Genomic DNA, 19564 nt, shown 5'->3' on the forward strand with positions numbered 1-19564 from the left:
TTTTAAAGAAGAAGCAATATCGAGGACCGTAGATACACCGATCAGACAGGTATTACTGTACTATGTCTCCACCGGAAGTATGGGTTGGACAGGCTCACCTACAGGTAACGCCCAGGTCACGCCCCAAACTGGCAAAAGCTCCCAATTGACGGAGACAATTACTAGTAGCAGTCTCCCAGCTCTGACATGACTACAGCCAGGAAGCTTCTGGACACTCCTCCCGAGTGGTGCCGGACTGGAGGGCTGACACTCCGCCACCGGGCGAACACTCAGCTCCGGCATGACTACAGCCAGAAAGCTCCCGAACACTCCTTCCGAGTGGCGTCGGACACTAATACAGGTCGGCCAAGATAACTAGCAAATAAAAGACACATCATGTTTACTTCACTTCAAAAATCAGGAGATGTCCAGCAGTACCATCAGCTCAGAACTGGCAGAAAGCATTCGGACCCAGATACAATCATCTACTGTTCGCAGAAGTCTGACCAGAAGTGCTCTTCATGGAAGAATTAAGGCCAAAAACCCATATCTTCAAGGTAGAAACAAAGAAAGCGACTCAACTGTGCATGAAAACATAGGAACTGAGGTGTAGAAAAACGTTAGCAGGTACTCTGGACTGACGAGTCAAAATTTGAAATATCTGGGTGTAACTGAAGGCAGTTTGTGTGCAGAAGGGCTAGAGAGCGGTATAATAAAGAATGCCTGCACACAACAATGAAGCCTAGTGGTGGTTCCTTGCAAGTTTGGGGCTGCATTTTGGCAAATGGAGACGCAAATTGGCTCAGGATTAATGGTGTCCTTAATGCTAAGAAAAGCAGGCAGATACTTATCCATCGTTCAATACCATCACTGAGGCATCTGACTGGCTCCAAATTTATACTGCAGCAGAACATCAATTCCAAACATACATCTGTGGCGGCCGACCGCAGACCTTTGTGGGGGTGGGGGGTAGACAGTGGGGATTAAGGTGATTGTCAACGGTGCCTCTAACAGCCCTCCCCGGAAAATCCAGGCGCAGCCTGGCCCGGCTGCGCACAGTGGCAAATAAGATAACAGTAGTGGTGAATGTTGTGAATCAAATGTTCATGTGACACCAGTACCTTTTAAGTGGAACATTCGGGTAGCGATGAAACAAAGAGTCCAAATCAGATTTGATAAAGTAAACCGAAGGTACACAGTTTTCTAATATCTTCACAACGCAACAGTTTCAACTTTGCACTGCAGCATATAACACAAACTTCTCAGGGATAGCTTTTATAACAGTCCTTCCTCATCTGATTCTATCCTGAGGAACAAGATCATTAAACCACAGTAAGCATCTGTGGGAATGAGAGGTTATTCGTGGGAGAATGGAGGGAATACACTGACTTTTGCTCTCCCGAGATTAGTTAGACTCACAATTGATAGTGGTCGCTTTCCTCGGAGATCCAAGGGGTCTGCCCTGTTTGTGCCTTCTTCTACAGCAGGGATGAAAAAAACTCCCTTCGCTCTGGCCTCCATGGCTTGACTTTTCTCTATTGATCTCGACCAGAATCCATGAGCCCGACTGCTCCTGACTTTTTCTGTGCTATGTAATGCCCTGTCTATAAGGCTTCATCCGCAGGGGCTACAAAACATCGCTCATGTGAAAGAACCCATTGGAAACCATGGGCTTCACATTGCAGCGATGATTTTGTAGGCTGGGTTCACACAGGGCGGATTTGCTGTGGTTTGGCCGCGGATTGCCGTTGCATATCTGCACTGCGGCAAAACCGCTGCGTTTGCAGTGCAATGCAGCACAAATGAGTTTAGGGAAAAAGCTGTTCTCACAGGGCGGATTTTTTCCGCACAGCCGCAGTGCGGAAATGCAACTGCTGCGCGGTTTTTAAAGAAGCAGCATGTCCATTCTTCTGTCTTTTCCGCAGCGCTTTTTTGTCCATAGACCTCTATGGACGCAGCAAAATCCGCACAAAAATACGCTGCAAAAAGTTTTTAAAAAGCGCTGCAGAAAAGAATAAAACGCTTGCGGATTTTTCCGCAAGAAAGTCCGCAAGCCAAGATTAACCTTTGATCCGCAACGGAAAAACCGCAGCAAATCCGCCCTGTGTGAACACAGTCGTAGTGAGATTTTGTAGCCCGTGCGGATGCAGCCTAAAGAAAATAAAGCATATTTTGTATGTAGAGCTGACACTTTATTGTGTTTGATGTCTACAATTGCCGTTCAAGACTTATGGCTGTGTCTTATGCTCCGTACATATATGCAGGCATGACCCTGGATTTTCCCGTTCTAGAGGAGGTGAGCTGACCATTTCTTTTCCTTTTACAGTATATTGTAAGAGCCATAATAGCCCTGCATAACACTAAGTTCAGGATCAGTATTCACGACTAGTGTTGAGCAAACCAAACCAGTAGAACGCTGTTATGGGTAGAACTTTCTTAAAAGCTGGGTCCGGGTTCATGCTGACTGAACTTTTAAAAACAGTTCAACCCGAAACAGAGTTCACTTGGCTTGGTTCACTCAACACTAGCTACCAGGGCTTCCAGAAAATAACTTTGAGTCTTGTTTCTTTTGCTCACACACTGGTGATCGGCTTCTACAGAAACCTATACAGGAAAAGCTTCAATCACTGTGCGCGGGTGAAGGAAGCCGAACTTTCACACTTTGCTTTTGAGCCCTGTCAGCACTTCTAACAGTTTTTACAAGAAAATACTGAATAGAAAACTATATATCACCAAACTAAACTCAGCCTCCTCCCCTCCAGACAGGAATGAGCAGAAGAGCCAAAGTTTCTCACAAGTTTGTTAATATTACACACACTATTTTTTTAACTGGTATGCATAATAAATAATCCTAAAACATAAACGTTTCTCCAGAAAAGAAATGGGATGGAGAGAAGTTAAAGTCTTCACACAGTTATAATACAGCTCCATGTATTATAAGGTTTTTCTCTTTTTTTTCTTCCCCTACAAAATGGAGTCCCATCCTGATTTTGGTACTAAGTACGAGTACATGGCACTAGGGATGAGCGAACGTGTCCGTTACGGACACATCCGCACCCGGACACCGGCTTTGCCGAACACTGCAGTGTTCGCGCGTAAGTGTCCGGGTGCCGCCGGGGGGCGGGGAGATGCGCGGCGGCGCGGGCGGCAGTAGCGGGGAACAGGGGGGAGCCCTCTCTCTCTCCCTCTCCCCCCCACTCCCCGCCGCACCCCCCCGCGCTGCCACGGCGGCCCCCGAACTTTTTCGCCCGAACACTGAAGTGTTCGCAAAGTTCGGTGTTCGGGCGAAAAAGGGGCGGAGCCGAACGTGTTCGCTCATCTCTACATGGCACCCTTAGGCTAACTTCACACGGGTGAGCGCAATATGGGGCGGTGAATCTCACAGCGCGGTTACATCAGAAAATCTGCAGTGTTTTTTTTTTCCTCTATGTGTGAATAGGATTTGCTTTAATCCCATTTACTTTAACCCTTTACAATCCAATTTTGGACTCAGGGTTTCCTAGGGAGCTTTCTCTTACTGCCGTTATACAATGGCGCCACCTGCTGGCTAGAGCCAGTACTGCGGTATTGGACATGCTGGAGAGACCCCCTACAACAGAGCACCCAGCAATATACAGTAATACCACCCTGCCGGACGTCTTCCAGCATCAGAAGCTGTCCAGCCTTCAATCAGAATGTCTTTAGACGTCAGACAGTGGATTGGAAAGAGTTAATAGCAAATGTTTCCGCTGCAGTTTTCCCACTGCGGAAAAACTTCAGCGTTTCCACAACATGTGAACACACCCCTAATATGCTATGTGACAAACTGCTTAAAGCAGTTCTACTAGGTCCTTTAGGATACCTTCTAAAAACCAGCATATACATTAGTCTTCAGTAGTCTAAACCTGCCAATAACAGCAGGGCTGAACAACTAGATAACGCGTATGGGGGCCACTCAACTTCCCCTCGACAGATAATGACAGTAGAAATAAGGATCAGGGATGCTGGTGGCAGAGTTAACCTGTCATACCAGACCTTTTGAGGTATATCAATAACAATGCTTTTAATTTACAGTTTGCATGCACCTTTGATCTGTATTGCATATCCTTTTGGATTTGAAATTAAAAGGGGAGTTTAATTCACCTGTTTCTGGTTCCACTTATCATAAGCCGCTGGCTGGAAATACAATTCTTAGTGCTAAAACAAAGCAACTGTTAGGTGGATGCACAACTGGCTGAGTGATCGTACTCAAAGAGTGGTCATAAATGGCTGCACATCCAAGTGGAAGAATGTATCAAGTGGGATACCACAAGGCTCTGTCCTAGGCCCAGTGTTGTTCAACATGTTTATAAATGATCTGGAGGAGGGAATTGATGGGAAACTGATCAAATTTGCCGACGACACAAAGCTATGAGGGATAGCTAACACTATGGAAGAGGGAGAGAGTATTCAGATCTAGAAAAGCTTGAACAGTGAGCGGCGACTAACAGAATGGTATTTAACAAGGAGAAATGCTAAGTCCTACATCTGGGCAAGAAAAATGAAAAAAAGCACATACAGAATGGGAGGCATTGGGCTAAGCAGCAGCACATGTGAAAAAGACTTGGGTATACAAATAGATCATAAACTGAACATGAGTCAACAAGGTGATGCAGCAGCCATTAAGGCAAACACAATTCTGGGATGTATTAAGACAAGCAAAGACTCTAGATCATGTGAGGTAATTATCCCCCTCTACTCTTCCTTAGTAAGACCTCATCTGGAATACTGTGTCCAGTTCTGGGCACCCCACTTTAAAAAAATAACTAAACAAACTGGAGCAAGATCAGAGAAGAGTTCCCAAGATGGTGAGTGGTCTACAAATCATGTCCAATGACGAACAGTTAAAAGATCTGGGGATGTTTAGCTTGCAAAAAAGAAGGCTGAAAGGAGACTTAATAGCGGTCTACAAATATTTGAAGGGTCGTCACCGTGTAGAGGGATCAGCCCTATTCTCATATGCACAAGGAAAGACTAGAAGCAATGGGATAAAACTGAAATGCAGGAGAAATAGATTAGATATTAGAAAAAAACTTTCTGACAGTGAGGGTGATCAATGAGTGGAACAGGTTACCACAGGAGGTGACGAGTTCTCCTTCAATGCAAGTGTTCAAACAAAGGCTGAAAATACATCTGCCTGGGATGACTTAGTGACCAGATGACCCTGGATGAGATTGAAACCAACCACAGATTCAGATTCTTATGGCTGAAACCAATCAACCAACATCCAGAAACAGATCTATAACCCGTGATTAGACAATAATAAGACATTTATAAAAAAAAAAAAAAGTTTATTGTATAAATAATACAGACCTATACTGACCAATCCAATCCTATTGATACATTATGGAGGCCTGCAAACAGGTGGATTTACATTTCAGAATCCGCAGCGGGTGTCCGCCTCTGGATTCCGCAGCAAATGCCACCCCTAGCATGCATTGGCAAAAAGTGATTTCCTCTTCACAAGCGAAAATCGATTGTGATTTCCTGCTCGCAGAGGAGAAATCGCAGCATGTGGCGATTCTGTGCGTATTCCGTGCGGACGGCTTCCATTGAAGGCAATAGAAGCCGTCCGCCCAGCGACCCTTCGCAGGATCCGCGTCATCGCCTAGCAACGACGCGGCATAATCTATACTGCACCAGCAAATCCGCAGCACAGATTATGAAGACTGCGGACAGGTACGCAGGGTCGCTGGATATGCACAGGCCGACCCGCCCATGTGCAGACGACCTAATTCTTGTCTCCTATTCACGCCAACAGAAATTACACTTTAAAAGTTTCATATGCCACATGCAAATAATGTAGAGCGGTGGGGTGGGTACCGAACCGTCTCTGCTAGCTGCTGGTTTTGACCAAAAGTCCACCACTCGCATTTCCTCTAATGTGAATGACGTTCTAGGTGTCATCCACACAGCGCTGCCAAGTCTTGCACAAGCGCCACGAGTTTGTCTACTGATGCATGCGCAGATCACCTTCCTTGCCATGAGTTTGTCTAGCCTATAGATCAACTCCGTACACATGTGCAAGACTTTGTACTAGTAGGTCATATACATCAGAGGAGACAAGAGAGGAGGACTTTTGGGCAAAACCAGGAGCAAACAGAAACGGTCCAGGCCTGCCTACCATTCCGCTCCACATGGCTTGCATGTAGCACGCAAAAACATTTAAACTGTAATTCCTTCAGATGAAAAAAATCAGTAATCCTTATGATTCAAGAGAACCTGGCACCAGTCTATACCAAAGTAAACCAAGAACAGCAGTACAAGTCTGACGGCAGACTCTTTCCTAAAGGTTATTTTGCTATGTGTGAATGCTTTTATAAAGAGATGCCTCATAATTGTAGTGCTGGTTTGGTAAAAACTGATGACTGGTTCCCTTTAATATGGAAAAACAAAAAGGAAAGCCTCAGGGTTCAGCAGGGTTCCACTGTATTCAATACCAAAACCAATATTTTTGCCAAAAGCAACAATCTTGAGTGGATCCTCTTAAAAATAAACTTTTATTGAGAACATAAAATTTCACCTCCAAAAGATATAAAGAAAAAAGATATGTTGTGGCAGAACAAAATTATATGAAATCAAAGATACTAAACATATAGACTACCTACCTCACTAAATACATTAGGTGTATATATACCTGATTAGGAATTGTGGAGCTAACGCTCACTCCACCCATCCAGCACAATGCCTTCTGCACACTGAGTTATAGAAACCAATACGGCCAGGTGAACTAGTGCACATATAACACTAGTCACTGACTGGTATCAGTGGTACTGATATACTGAAAGCACCACAAGCAGTAGTAAGTAGATAAATGCCTACAGCTAAAATATAGCACTAGACATGTTTCACCAGACAACTGGCGTCCTCTGGGGTACATGGAGCTAAAAAGACGCAGCGCCCGGCTGTATATATCAGTAAGAGGCGGGATCAGTATCATCCCCACCACCAATCAGCTCGGTGGGAGACAGAGGGATCAACCAATAGTGGCTCTTGGTGTAATGCACAGACACTAGTGCAAAGACCAATAGGAGAATCAGTGTGTGGCAGCGAATAGAGGAACACAACATTCAGCCAATGGAAGACAAATCGCCAAGGCACCCCCATGCGTTTTTCAGCCGAAGCACGCTCAGTTGATCGAAATGGGCAGATAGAATGAAAATCTCCTCAGAACCAAGGCGTTTTCTATATTAGTCACCCTAAGCACGCTCAGGGTTCCCTTGAATAGTGAGTTTTCTGGATTTTTCATCTGGATACAAGGAGACCAGAACTAATGTATCATTATGATTAGATTGGTCATCATTATAGATTTTGGTCTGTTACATCTAATATATTATTTTTTATAAATTTGGACTTCTTGTCTGATTATGGGTTCTGGACATGTTTCTAGATGTTATTGGATGGGTTTCAGTTCATGAATATTCAGATGTAATGACACAGGGTTAGGTGATCTCTTTTAGAGCCCGCTATTGGATTCCATATATTTTAACTTGGTGGAATGTTCCATTGTCAGAATACAATGATTAAGGACTAGAGATGCGCGAGCATACTCGTCCGAGCTTGATGCTCGTTCAAGTATTAGGGTTTTGAGATGCTCGTTACTCGAGACGAGCACCACGCGGTACTCGTCTCGATTAAACGAGCACTGACCATTGAATTCAATGGAGCCGGCAATACAGCCGGCTCCATTGAAAGCAATGGGCTGCCGGCGAGTGCGGGATGAATTTTCAGGAAGGGCTTAAAAATATAAGCCCTTACCTGAAAATCATCCTAAAATGTGTAAAAAAAATAAAAAAAATAGAAACGGGCCAGAGCTGTCCAGCGCATTGAATTCAATGGAGCCGGCCTGCTGAATGAGCTGCCTCTGATTTGTCACAGCCTGACCAATCAGAGGCAGCTCTCACTCACACCCATTCATGAATTCATGAATGACAGCTGAGAGCTGCCCCTGATTGGCTCAGCGCTGAGCCAATCAGAGGCAGCACTCACTCACCCATTTATGAATTCATGAATGGGTGTCAGTGAGATCTGCCTCTGATTGGTCAGGCTGTGACCAATCAGAGGCAGTTCATTCAGCAGGTGTGGATTTTAAATCCCCGGCTGTTGAATACTACAGAGAGCAGTTCAGGAGAACTGAAGCCGGCCACGGCTGAACTCCGTCTGCCGGGACCAGGTGAGTATATATATTTTTTTTATTTTTACACAATTCTGGATGAATTGCAGGGAAGGGCTCATATATTTAAGCCCTTCCCGAAAAGTCATCGTGAGATCGCCCGCAGCGCATTGCTTTCAATGGAGGCGGCTGTATTGCCGGCTCCATTGAATTCAATGCGCTGGACAGCTCTGGCCCGTTTCTATTTTATTTTTTTTTTAAACATTTTAGGATGATTTTCAGGTAAGGGCTTATATTTTTAAGCCCTTCCCGAAAATTCATCCCGCGCTCGCCGGCAGCCCATTGCTTTCAATGGAGCCGGCTGTATTGCCGGCTCCATTGAATTCAATGGGCTAACATCGTTCTTCTCTGCCACAGCTGTTACAGCTGTGGCAAAGGAGAATGATCTTTATGCTGACAGTGGGGGGGGGGGGGTCTCACTCTTGCCACTATTGTGGCTTAATAGTGAGACCTCGGAGCCCGAAATGCAGCCCTGCATGTTGCTCCTCGCCTGCCCTACCCATTTCTGTGTTTTCTACATGACTTTGGTGATTTGCTAAGATTTTCACAAATGAAAACCTTAGGAGAGCACCAGTCATATACAAAAATGCTCGGGTCGCCCATTGACTTCAATGGGGTTCGTTACTCGAAACGAACTCTCGAGCATCACTGAAAGTTCGACTCGAGTAACGAGCACCCGAGCATTTTGGTGCTCGCTCATCTCTATTAAGGACACATGCGTATGTGTTCTGCGGCTGTGCGATTTATTTATTTATTTTTTTATATGGACATAAAGGATCACTAAAAATTCTACATGTGGAGCTGGATCTTTCTACTTTTGGTCTTTCAGGCATTTGGTTAATGCAGATCCGTGCACCATGTGGATCCAGTCTCCATTGAACGTTGAGCTGCTATTTTCTCTCATTGCTAAATTCTTTTTTTTTTTTTTTTTTTTAAATTGCATTTTTTTAATTGGAATTTTCAAATAATCAACATAACAGTAAAAACATAGCAGAATAAAGTTGTAAGGATGTAATCCCAGCGGGGAATTCTGCAACACAGCAAGGCTATTCAAATACAGAAAAGTAGAGGGTACAGTAAAAGAAGTAACAGAAGGGGAAAGTGGATGACAGGCAATAGCGATACAACTATCTTGTGTTCACTAGACTCAGAAACGAAGAATACACCAATAGTCCCACTGATCCAATATTGTTTCAAAGGAGTCCATGGTATTATTCATCGATGCTGTGAGATACTCCATGGAGCGACTATGAGCCTAGCATACAATTCTAAATGGGACGCAGAAGCAGTTTGTTTCCGGGCTTTAACAATCTAGAATTTTGAAGACTACATATATGCAAGAACAGCCTGGAAAACTTCTTACCCAAACTCCTAGGGGGAAATGTTAAGAAGGTAGAGGTGCGGCTCCAAAGACATGGAGGTATGCAAAACTTCAATAGTCGGGGCTTGTACTTTACTCCAAAAATAAATGATATGGGGGCAGATCCAAAACCATGCTGATTGCTAAATTTCAATACTTTGTTCCCTGGGAGATAAGTCAGTGGCTGCGATTTACCACCCTAAATGCACGAATGTTCAGCTAAGTCAAATATTTGTGTGTATGGTCCTGCTTTTCTTTGCCCATACACAGTGATTGGCAGTTATCAATGTATACAAACTTGTAGAGGTTAAGTTGTCAATAACTCTATGGGTGGGGAAACAGGACTCACAGGCTTTATGTATAAATCCTGGCAGCATTAAAAGAGCAATTTACGTAAAAATACCAAATTAAATAATAGTAAACTATATATCCCCGAGCTCAGCACCTTCCCTTCATTGCCCTCAGATTGCATAGCATAAAAGACGTGACCGATCCGATTTAGGCAGTAGGTCTATTTATGATGTACACATGGGAGAACTTAATACCCTTACAAACATTTACCGCGTACCCATTGCTTAGCGTTTCATCACTACAACAAATCATACCCTTCTGCGCGGAATACAAATCAAATAAAAAGTATCACACAGAATGAGTAAGAATACTTTTTGGAAGACTTAGGTCACAGAAATAAACTTTAGATGAAAACGCATTTGCAGCTATATCCCAATTGCCCTTTTACTGTTATTGACAGACGCTACTTCATCAGCAGCTGTAATTTATTATTGGCGCCGAAGATTCACATAAAGTATGATTCAATAAGTGAACATAAATTACTAATGTGGATTTCAACACACCACAAAAAGCACATAATTGAAGCACCTAAGCAATTTTGCTGTCACAAATTGAAAAAACAAATATGGACTTGGAGCTTTTAAGAGGTATCAAGTAACCTGCGGAATAAGTAACCAACATCATTAACTACATGACAAGACCTTTGTATCATAGTCTATATGTAAATTGAAGGCTGGAGATTAATTACTGCTGGTGGCAATGTGTTCATAAGTAGGAAATACATAAGAAATAAGTATATCGAGAACGATCAAAAGCAAACCTCAATTTTGTCAAGTGTCACCAAAATATACGGCACTGTGGCTAGATCATTTTTGGACCAAAAAACCCCTTATCCTCTGGTCAACCTGGTGGAACTGGGTGCTTACACTGATCATTCTCCTATTCTGTAAGAGAACAGGATTTATGATTCCTTTCAAATAGCAATTTATCCTGGGCACACGATGCTACAGCATCTACGCACCATCACACTAATGTCATGTTTGATCACTGGAACAATCCAGGTCTTTAAGCAAATTTATAATAAGCACTGAAGACACTTTTTAGAACAGTCTTGGATTTATGCATTTCTTCTCTCCAATTAATCCTATATTTGCACTTTGCTATTGAGTTATCAGGAGTGCCAGACTTATCTAAGACTAGAGAGACTTTCTGTACTTTGAAAGCTTTTCTGGGAACTTTTGTCTATTCCCATCTGAGTTGTACTTGAGCCCTTACAGTTATTTTGGTAGACGGTCACCCTTGGCAAGTTTTGCTACAAGCCTTCCTTATTTAGAGATAATGGCTCTCACTCTGGTTTAATGAGTCCCAGAGCATTGTTGTAACCCTTTATAGATATACAATATTATATGGGTTGTTTGTCATCTCTTCGGGATCAGAAACAAACATTTTAAGCATGAACACCAATCAATATATCAGCTTTGAAGAAGCTCCGTAAAAAGAGAAGTGGGTTGAAACAGAAACGTGAGAAGTCAATTATAGGAAGCAATTGGATGCAATTATTGCTACACTGGGACTCTATACTTTTTCTCAAAAGCAATAATCATACTTACTGACAATCAATATGAATTCTCACCTGTTACTGCTGTAAACCAGCACTAGTGGTGATAAGCTGATAGTCCCAGCAAACGTTCCAATGGGTGGAATCTACATTATCCACCCAAAATGCAGTGTTAGGGGCTCTTTGCGCCTGTTTCTTTAGGAGCGAAATGAGCTGAGACTAAGGTAATTAGAATAAATGCACCTTTTCACAACAGGGCGAAACAAAATATGGTCACCAGGAGACTGGAAAGCCATTCCTAGCAATCAGATTTTGTTTCCACTCTTTCATTCGCTCAATGGCTGAATGTTTCTAGCTAGTGCTAATGCATGGAGCAGTATGCCCTCACAGCTCCTTCCTGGCAGAGCAAGTAAGCAAAGGCCATCATTTAATGATGGTGTTAAGTGCTCCAACTTATTTGGCCTTTTCTAAGCACTGACCTACTTCAGAAAGTTCCATAAAGCAGCAAAATATGATTGTTCCCAGCAAGAGAAACCAAGTAATCTTGTAGATATGATACCTTTCAATGGCTAACAAAAATACATGATGTTATTGCAAGCTTACGAACCTCTCACGGTCCTTCCTCGAGCATTATGAAGTAGATCCGAAGAGGCATGCATATATATTACATATATACACACATATACATCCAGGCACAGACATGGATGTGATTAATTACTACAACAGGATGAGTAGGAAAATAAAAACAAACTTAAACAGTTCACTGATAAAGATGGGAAGGTTTTAGGGTCCCTGTATTAGTGTTGGGGTGTCACCAGGCCAGCAGTGTTATCTGTGCTATAAACGTCTCATACTTCCCTGTCACAAATGACTCTTCTTGAACAATTTAACTCACTGTTGAAAGTGTCAAACGTTCTTATAAGTTTGTACTCCAAAATTCTTCTGTGGCTTGTGATCTGAAATTGCTTTTAAGTATAAGAACTATAAAGCATCCAGAAATAGCTTGCTCCTCTGTAGCCTCCTGCCAGCAGAGTGTGCAAACAGCGCATAGTGGTCCTCTGCTGTGATTGTCGGTAGAGGGAGGAAGCGAGGTTTGCTGTCCTTTACTATTTAACACATGTTGAGAAAGGAGGGTTTGAGGCAGTCCTGTGCTGTGGGTGCTTGTTGAGTTAGAGGGAGAACCCTGCTTTGGTATTAGTGTATGTTGAGCCACCAGGAAGAACTGGTGGAGTCAAGATTGACAGGGGGTGACGCCCCCTGTAGCTGATTGGCTACAGAGCTCGATGGGCTGCAGTTCCTGGCAACCCACTAAACTCATGCAGCAGCTGCAGTGATTTCTGACAGGGATGGAGGGTTAGGTTGAGGAGCAAGTGTAACAATTAGTCTTACTGATATAATATAAGGCTAACTGTTACACGTACCCCTCACCCTAACCCTCCATCCCTGCCACAAATTGCCGGGCGCTGGTTTGCCTATGCCTCACAGCTGACATCCGCCCCCCTCCCCGTGGTCATTCATCCCCCGACCCTCCCCAGCACTGACTACTCCCGCAGCCGCTCCCTCTGCGGCCAAACCAGGCGGGAGCGCTGTGCCCTGCTCCCGCTCACCCAGCACCACCACAGCAGTCTTGAGCTGCCGCTCCCCCTGCGGCCACGGCATCTGGGAGAGCTTCTAGTCTCATCAGCGCTGGCGTCCCCGGGTCCCACTCCTGCAGCGCTTGCAAAGATGCAAGGTGCTTCCGCTCACTTAGTGCCCCAAGCAGGCGGCAGCGCTGTGAGAGGTGTCCCCGCTGAAGTCCAGGACTGTACGCTTCCTCTTTAGCTCCCCCTGTGGTAAAAGCAAGCGGGAGCGCTGTCACTGCCGCCCCTGGGTCCCACTCCTCCTGCAGCATGGGTCCCACTTCGGCTCCCCTGCTATTATCCTAGCGCCCCCAGCTCGTAGCTCCTTCCAGGACTTTAGCTTCTTGAGCCAATCAGGAGCTACAGGTGTGAGAGGGGCGTTACTCCTGTCAAACCCCTAGCTTCCGGTGGCGTCAAGATGCACTAACACCCCCTGCTTTGACTACTTGGGGAAGTAAAGAGGAAGTTTGCTGTGACTAATGAAGGCAGACTTCTAAAAATACTATAGAAGCTGCTCCTGCTACTGGGCACTGGTACTTCACAAATGGGGGTGGAGGGAAATTTGTCTAGGTGTGTATTAAAAAAATGCCTTTATTTATAATGCTTCTTGTACATAAGGAGAAAATAATTGCCCAAAAGCATAAGATAGTATTAAGCTGGCATTGGACCCGAGATTTGAACGAGCCTACTGATGGGATGACCAATCAATCATTCTACTGTATAGTTGGACAACATAACCAGAAACATTTACGACCATGCACAGACAAAGATACTGCTATGATTCACGACTGCCTTTGCTGGTGGCCTCAGCATGTGTTCTTACCGGCTCCTCAACAGGCATCCTCTTTGTCTCTCTCAAAGACCATGCACGATTGTGCACATGCTCACACTCTTAAAAGGCCATCACATACCTTTCTATTTTGTTCCCTGACAATCAGGGTGCATCTCTGGTTATTTCAGGCATTTCTTCTCCAAGGAAGGTTCCCAATCTTTTGGTCTTCCTGGTCCAGCTAAATGTGCTTTTCATTTGTATTGATTTCCTGGTTTCTGATTGGCTATACCTGATTTCGCTGCATTCTCCATTGCTGACCTCAACTTGTTGTATTGACCCATCTCCTACTGCCCCGACCCATGACCTGTTATACCATACTGAACTTCCTCCATATGTCCCCACTTTGGCATCTATTGAAATTCCGCAACCTGCCTCAACCCGAAACTCTGACTATGCCACTCTACACATGCTCTAGTATCGCCCCCTGGTCTATTGTAGCATCAGCTGCCACAAAACTGGGAGCGTTTCCAATATAATAGCCTGGGTACCCTGCAACAAAGCTCAGATTCTGACTGCTGGGGTGAAAGGGTGAAAAGCGGGGTTTCTCGGGTACTGACACAAAGTCAAACCACTGCGTGGCACTGCGGGTCCACATTTGCTGCTTGTGACAGATACCATAAAAGGTTCTTTGCTTGCAAAAATGGTTTCAATAAGTGGCTATCAACCGTGAAAAATGTGCACCATTGTCCATTTCAGCAAACATTTTTCTCCTGTCTATGGCCAGCTTTATGGTACTAAAGGTTCACAAATTTGAAACGCTATTGTAAATGTAGAGTAACATTCTGGTTTGCATACACCACAAGAAAGAAAATCACTCAACATATTCTTGTGGTTTTCCACATGCTCCATATATCATGGCTTTGACAGCATAGGTGGCCCAGCAGTGAGATTAATAGATGTATGTCATGGCATATAGTTGATGGATTTCTCAAGTTGTTTTAATTTAGAACACAAACTGAAAAACCACCGTATAAAAAAAAAATGTTTCTTATAAAAAAGCGAGAGATTTTATCAAAATATGCGTTCAGTCAGATAAGTACAATTTCCTGTTAGGAAAAGAAAAGTTAATAGGCCGACTTCTACTTATTGGAGTATTCGCACCCTTTATAAGCATGTGTCAGCCAGGGAAGTGGTGAGGAAATCACATTTTTACAAAAGCCTATTGATTCACATATTTGAAGCACATTATACCAAATAGCCATCCATAGGTGAATAATGACTGGCAGTACACCAATTTTAGCAATTTTGCACCCGAGTTTAAGCTTGCCCTTGTGTAATGGTGTTTTCCAGCAAATATGAACTTGATTCTTCTCTAATTTCAGTGGGTATATAATAGATACTTAGAATTTATACCATTTCCAAATAGATTTGTGTGTTTGATCAATTCATGGTAAATCCTAAATGTTGTAAGGGCATGTTCACATGGACCGGATCTGCCACTGATTTTCCGCGTGGACCCTCCACACGGAAAATCGGTGGCATTTACAGTAGCAGCAAAGTGGAAGCGGCACTAGAAGTTTCCAAGTCACAGGGTGGACATTCCTCATTAATAAAGATACATCCTAATGTGCGATGAGTTTCTGGACAAAATGAGAAATCCAGATTTCACTAATTACGAAGTGTGGCACACAATTTCAAGGCATATACAGAATGGTGTCAGATAATGCAAGGTGGTCTCTTGAATTTATGCCCCACCTTGTAACTACCAGGGTTCACTCACACGGTCGAGTTTCTCACGCAATATCTGACCAACTGTGATATGGTCAGATATCGCGTAGGAAAAGAACACGTTGCTCCCATTGTGTTTATTCACATGAGCGATTTTTCTCTTGGACCGATTGCCTGAGATTAAAGAATAGCTGCTTGTCATATTTTTGGGCGATTCTGTGTCAGAATGGCCCATTATTGACTGTGGAAGCAAAAAAAAAAAACACGTTGCATGTACATGTGACTTTCATGCAAGTGCGATGGGATTTTTCAATTTTTCCTATTGAAACATCATGCGATTGTAACACGTGTGAAAACTGCATGTTGCAGAGATGCTATGCATTTCACACTCACTGCAGAAATTGCAGGATTACTAGTGTGATATCGGTCTAAGTTTCTCGGAGCGATATCACACTTGCCCATGTGAATATACCCTTATAAAGTTAAAAAAAAAATAATGTAAAATAGTTGTGCTCCCCTAGATAAACAGACAAACTGTGTATATGACCACGGGTAGTTACATTAAAGGGGTTGTCCCACGCCGAAACGGGTTTTTTTTTTTTTCAAACCCCCCCCCCCCCCCCACCCCGTTCGGCGCGAGACAACCCCAATGCAGGGGTTAAAAAAGAACACCGGACAGCGCTTACCTGAATCCCCGCGCTCCGGTGACTTCTTACTTACCTGCTGAAGATGGCCGCCGGGATCTTCTCCCTTGGTGGACCGCAGGGCTTCTGTGCGGTCCATTGCCGATTCCAGCCTCCTGATTGGCTGGAATCGGCACGTGACGGGGCGGAGCTACACGGAGCCGGCATCCTGCACGAGCGGCCCCATTGAGAAAAGAAGAAGACCCGGACTGCGCAAGCGCGTCTAATTTGGCCATTAGACGCCGAAAATTAGGCGGGCTCCATGGAAACGAGGACGCTAGCAACGGAGCAGGTAAGTGAAAAACTTCTTATAACTTCTGTATGGCTCATAATTAATGCACAATGTACATTACAAAGTGCATGAATATGGCCATACAGAAGTGTATAGACCCACTTGCTGCCGCGGGACAACCCCTTTAAGGTCTGGCGATATACTAAGAAGCAGATATATATCATGGACTCCCACTGTTATTACATAGATGCCTGGCCATACTAGTCCTCAATAGATAGAGCATCCACATGGTATTGCGCTTTTCCCTAAAGGCTGTGAGTAGTTTAATAGTTGGATCTGAAGTCCACGGGTATATTCACAGCATGTAGCCCTGGCCGGTAGCTATATCTGTCCAAAAGTGAAGGTATTACTGTAAGTTAATGATATCACCAAAAGGTATTGAAAGCAGAGTTTGGCTAAAAAAAAACCTCTCAAAGTGTTTTGGAGAACACCTTCTTCCTCAGGGATGGTGTCAATTCTTTTCCTCTTTGTACGAGGGTCCAGAGAGGTAATATTTCCCTGGGAGCATTGCATGGCCTATCTAGGTATCCCTGCACCCTTGTGATGCTCTCATCTGTGGTGTTCTCCACAAATAAGATAAGGACTGGCAGTATCCTTGAGAAGGAGAACGTGTTCTGCGAAACGCGTTTGGATGTTTTAGTCCATTCTGCTTTCTGAGCCTTTGACAATGTCATCCGCTTACAGGAATACTTTTACTTTTAGATGGATGTAGCTACTGGTTGGAGCTACATATACAAAAGATACCCGTGGACTTCAGCCAAACCTGAATCAGACGATTAAACTACCCACAGCATTTACAGAAAAATGCATCATCATGTGGATATAACCTCTGCTCTACTGAGAACACATACTAGCAGCTATCTATTTGATAGTGCTGAGAGTGCTTGTAGAAAACTCCAGCTCATCTGGAAATTCAGAAAAATGTTAAAATCAAAATTAATTTGATACATTTTAAAAAAGTAGTGACCCTCACTATAAAAACCTTGCTGACACATTTCTGGCGCTTATCTGTGCCCTTAGTTGGAAGACTGGGTTATGACTAAGGGCACAGTAGTATGCCAGAAATGTGTCACAAAGGTTTTTGTAGTGGGGGTCACTACTTTTTTAATATTTATCAAATAAAATTGGAAAGTAATCCTTTCCTGAATTTCTGGATAAGCTGGAGTTTTCTAGAGGCACTTTACATTTCTGAATGGTCAAACATGACCTTGCTCTCTTTCGTGAGAGTTTTTTACCTCAATTTCTCAATATAAAATCTGAACGACAATCAGCCCAAGTAAAGAGGCAGTTGTTTATCTTTGATTAACTGCCTGTTTACTGTGAATGGAGGAGGGCAGCCGGAAGAAGTCTCCTCCATTCTGCTTCCATTCACTGAGCGATGATTTTTCCTATGGGAAACATATATATATTGTTTATCTAGGCGATATGGCAAGTTGGAGTTACTCACCTTTTGGATCACCATCTTTACGTTAGGATGGTTGAAGTTCTGGTGCCTGCCAGTATTTATTTCCCACACAGCAGTCACTGGTACATACAGTTCCTCAAGGTTCCCAACCCACAGGGTTGCCGTCACAACCCCCTACCTAGGGCGTCTAGAGGGCATCTTCCTCTGTCAAACTGTAGTAATGGGCCCAGACTGGTCCACACCAGACCTCAGGCTCTCAGTCCTAATACTGTTGCTGCAGCCTCTCACTCTGGCTGGCAGCCAACTTCCCCCTGAGTGTGGCAAGTACTGATACTTTTATCTTTGCTTCCTGCCACACCCACAGGTGTTTTCTCTCTTTTCAGGTATCAGAATGCCTGTCTACAGCCCCCTAAAAGCCATTCTGTGTACTACCCTTCCACAGCGAGCACAGATATGTTATGCTATTCATCTAGTCATTTATATGTGGTGTTTGGCCAGATGGTACCTTATATCAGCTGCACCCCAATACATCCAGTGAGTGCCAGTGTATTGGAATATTAGCTTAAAAGGGTATTCTAGGCTTTTTTAACTGATGACCTTTCCCCTGGATAGTCATCAGTAGCTGATGGGCAGGGAACCACCTCTTGAGACAACCATCCATCAGCTAATCATTCGGCTTGTTGCACTGGAAGAGGGCAAGACATTGTCATCAGTGGTCACAGGAGAAAGTCAGAGCACCAGCTTCACTCCCATTGAAATCAATGACAGCCCCACATTGTTCCAATACCTCCTGTTCAGGACCATGGCCAGGACATCATGTCCTGTCCTGAGCAGGAATTGTAGGAGCAGCTTGGCGCTCCCATTGATTTCAATGGTAGTGAAGCTGGTGCTCAGAATTCCTCTTCTGACCACTGATGACAACATCCATTCCGTCCAGGGGAGCTGGATGGATGATTAGCTGATAGAAGTGGGTCCCGAATGGCAGACCTGCATCCACCAGGTTAAAAAAAGCCAAGAATATCCCTCTAAAGGTTGAAGAAAGGGACTGTTTGTTTGGACGGGACCTGACAACATTCCATGAAGGCGCTGAGGATATCAATGAATTATGACTAGCCTATGGAAGGTGAAAACTTAATTTTCAAATCTAGTGTGGTTACTCATTATAAAGTTGGGTATGAAGTCCAGCAGTATCACATTTTTTTAGTACACAAAGACTTGATGTCTTGCTGGACCTGACTATAATAAAAAATGCTTGTGTACTTTTCCTCCAATCCATAATATTCTCACTGACATTTAGTATGCAGATCTTTAGAAAGACAACTGTAGAAATATATTGACCCATGAAGCAATTTCATAAGGTGTGCCAAAGTAGAAATATCGGAAAACCAATTTCACCGCCTCAAAACAATAACAGTAAATGGTTTTAGATTCTTTTGGCATAGAATTAAAGAAATAATTGGTATCCTGCATTCTGCTAGTAACAATACACTGCGCACATTAAAATTTTAAGAGGTGAAACTTTATGAACTATAAGTTTCAGCCAAGTTTCTGAAAACAGAAATCAAGACTCATATTAGTCACTTCCATCAGTGGAATGAGGACAACAATCGCGGTACAGAATTAAGCAGACTTCCTACAGCAGGACACAGATGTGTTTTTCTAGTGGAGGACAAACAAAACACATCG

General features: G+C 43.7%; 1 protein-coding gene across 1 annotated transcript in view; it reads right to left on the reverse strand.

The window, feature by feature from the left end:
* ST8SIA4 (ST8 alpha-N-acetyl-neuraminide alpha-2,8-sialyltransferase 4) overlaps window positions 1–19564 on the reverse strand; it is a 155319-nt gene that overhangs the window by 132959 nt on the left and 2796 nt on the right. The gene's annotated exons all lie outside the window — the stretch shown is intronic.

Source organism: Eleutherodactylus coqui, chromosome 5 (genome assembly GCF_035609145.1).
Source record: "Eleutherodactylus coqui strain aEleCoq1 chromosome 5, aEleCoq1.hap1, whole genome shotgun sequence".
NCBI lineage: Eukaryota > Metazoa > Chordata > Amphibia > Anura > Eleutherodactylidae > Eleutherodactylus > Eleutherodactylus coqui.